Source organism: Hevea brasiliensis, unplaced genomic scaffold, assembly GCF_030052815.1.
Source record: "Hevea brasiliensis isolate MT/VB/25A 57/8 unplaced genomic scaffold, ASM3005281v1 Scaf2, whole genome shotgun sequence".
In the NCBI taxonomy this organism is placed as follows: domain Eukaryota; kingdom Viridiplantae; phylum Streptophyta; class Magnoliopsida; order Malpighiales; family Euphorbiaceae; genus Hevea; species Hevea brasiliensis.
Window position 1 is genome coordinate 3,877,752 of NW_026614695.1, and position 3,247 is coordinate 3,880,998.

Sequence of the window (3,247 nt, forward strand, 5' to 3'; positions counted from 1 at the left end):
ATAATACATAGCAAACTTTATTTTTGTTAAGATCTCATTTAGAACCCATATAGTTCATATAAATGTTTTATTAAATATAAAATATAATTAAAATTTCTTTCATATGGTAAAAGCATGTAACACCCTCACCCAACTGAATAAGGTATATCACACTCAGTGTTTAGAGCACCATATTTTATCTTACTTTATTCTTTTAATAATTTTGAACTCATTATATTTTAAAATCATTTATGTTCTAAGGAGAAATCGACAAGATTTTCCCTATTTTATTACCCTGTGATGTGTCTCACTATTTACCTATTTGAAAATTTCAACAATATTTTACAATAAAAATCTCATCTATCCTCATCATAACCATTTCATATTCAACTCTTACAACTCATTCCATGCTCAATTCATATATCAAAATTTTCAAATTTCCATTAATTACATAATTTACAAAACTAATTACATAAATTCACAATTTACATGATGTACAAATTAATTACAATTCCATAATTTTACATTTCAACATAATAACTAATTATAATGCACAAAATACATAATATGACTTTTGTGAGCCCTATCTACATGCATTATTGAGGAGGTGATAACCTTGTAAACTTCTGACACTTCAAGAACCGAACTCTAAAATCTCATTCTAATATCCATCGAGTTTTATCTTCATGACTGTATGAAGGAAATAATCCATCACGCTAAGCATTTCGCTAGTGGTTCGATAATATAACAATAAAATAATATATAAAAATAAAGAAAGAAATGAAGCATTATTTGGATACTCAGGAATTTAATTTAATATGATATTTCTAATATTAACTATCTTTTATTCTAATTTGTTCCTCTTTGGAAGCGCTTAGTTCCTAAATTCACAGTAATAATATAAAATATACAAAATTAATAAAAATACTAAGTTTATATTCATATAGTTGTAGAAGGTATATTTGTAATATTTATTTAGGTTATACCTATTTTTGCTAATCTTTCATCACTTTACTTAACAATTTTTATGTGGTTTGGATCATTTCATAATAACTAATATTCTTAATTCTAACTAATTCTTTTTATGTCTTTCTAACTCATTTATTTAATTTCTAATATTTTTAATTTATTTTACTGCCCAAGTAACCTATGACAGGCTGACTAAACTGGATAAGTAGGTCACTGGGCACTGGACACCGTGGTGTCTTGGGCCATCATACCATGGGACGTGAAATACGGAACGTCAACCACGTATACAGTCAATATAGCTAAAAAGCCATGGTAATAGATAATTGGGCATATAAGCCATGAATGCGGGTGTCACACTTTACCCCTTCGTAAGGCATAATATGATCCCGTAGTAGATCTAATGAATTATCAAACTTCGTCTACTGATAACCCATTAAATACACTACAAGGGATTTTAAAACTTTTCTTATTTCCTTTTACAGTGGTGAGCACTTTTGACAGGTGTTAAAATTTTTTTTAACTGAAGTAAAACCAAATAACACATCTAAAATATCAATAATTTCTGTAAAAATTTTGGCAGAGTGCCGTCTGTATTTGGAGCAAAACAGTTCTTCACAAACCTGTAAAAAGCACTTCCAATATATTTGTTCCATTCTCAAACTCCAATATGGCTTAACACAAATCAATTTTCTCAACATTTGTCAAACTCAATTCAACCTCATTTCCAGTAGTTCCAAAAACAGAATGTAAAATGACTGAGTAGCTCAAAAGCTAAGATAAGAGAAGTATAATACAATATTTTTACAGACCAAAATAATTTACAACTTTAGTTTATAACTGCTCAAGACTAAGTACAATATATACATATAGTTCACATACATTACAACAAAAATTACAGGGAGGTGGTATACTCAATATACCCAGCAAAATCCCAAAAGTGTAGCACAAGCAAACTTACTTTGTCGCTTGTCTGTCTCTGCCTACTGCGACAAAGAATGAAAAAGCTATTGCTGTGCCAATGTCTCAGTGGTCCACAACATTATGAAAATGCAATTTAAAACCATAAACCATAAATCATATAAACTGTAGATACTTATAATCATAGTTAAATTTAAAAGACAGAGAATGTCATAAAGAATTAAATTCCATTTCACAATGTCTCAATGAATATCAATAAATCACACACACAGCTTAATCATGTTTCCAAAGTCCAATTCATCCCAAAAGCCAATGGCTAATGAGGAATAACATAGCTAGCTAGCAATTATATGAGTACTCATCATATTTGTCCTCAACTGGCACACACCTCAACACTTCAGCCAGAAAGAGAATTCAAAGCTAATTCATCCTACTAGACAAGCTAGCGAGGAATTCAACCAAATATACATGATAGCTGTGGTTTCAAATCATTTGCAATATTTTTCAAGCAATAAGTATCCAGCAAATTCCATTCAAACAAATTTTCCACAATTTAAGCAATAACATACAAATTTTTATATTTTATTTCAATTGAAAATTCAAAACCTTTCATGAGTAGCCTCTTGGCCTTGACTCAGTGGTTCTTTTCCCTTCTCTGAGTTTTTGCTAACTAAAACACACAATTTAAAGTGTTTCAGTACTCATTTAAATTGTTTCTAATAATAAGGTTCAATAATTAAATTTATTTAATACTATTGCTTTCATTAGTCAACCTATAATGTTGACCTTTGATGCACTCTAAGTGAGTCAATTCTAATGTTACCAATATGTCACATTTTATAGTCCTTTAGTGTTGGTATATGTTACCAATTTCATTTTCAAGTGTATTGCATTTTATTGCAATTTATCGATTTTGGTATGCGCTGACTTAGCTGATGACCTAGTTCCCCGCTTCTAGGTTCTGGTCAGAATTACAAACTTCTAGGTCTATGTCTTAGTGAACTTTTGCCACAAATTTTATGTTATTTGGAGTTTACTAGACCAAGTTATGGCCATTTTACCAATGCTGGACAGGTTCCACTAAAATGGCAAACTTAGGTCATTTTTAGGTCACTTCTAATTTTGGCAGGTTTTATACCCAAATTTGTGCAAGCATTTTGACTTTCTTATGGTCATTTCTGGGTTTTGTGATCTGTACAAAAGATGTAGCCCTATGTCTAAGCTTTCCAACCATATAAATTTCAGGTCATTTGGACCTGTTTTGAGTGAGTTATGGCCAAAAGACTGACTACTGTTCAAATGGTCAATTTTTAGGTTTGAAATGTTACCAATCCGGATTTGGTCAGTTTTCATGTCACTTTCTGGAAAGAATTTAGGTCCA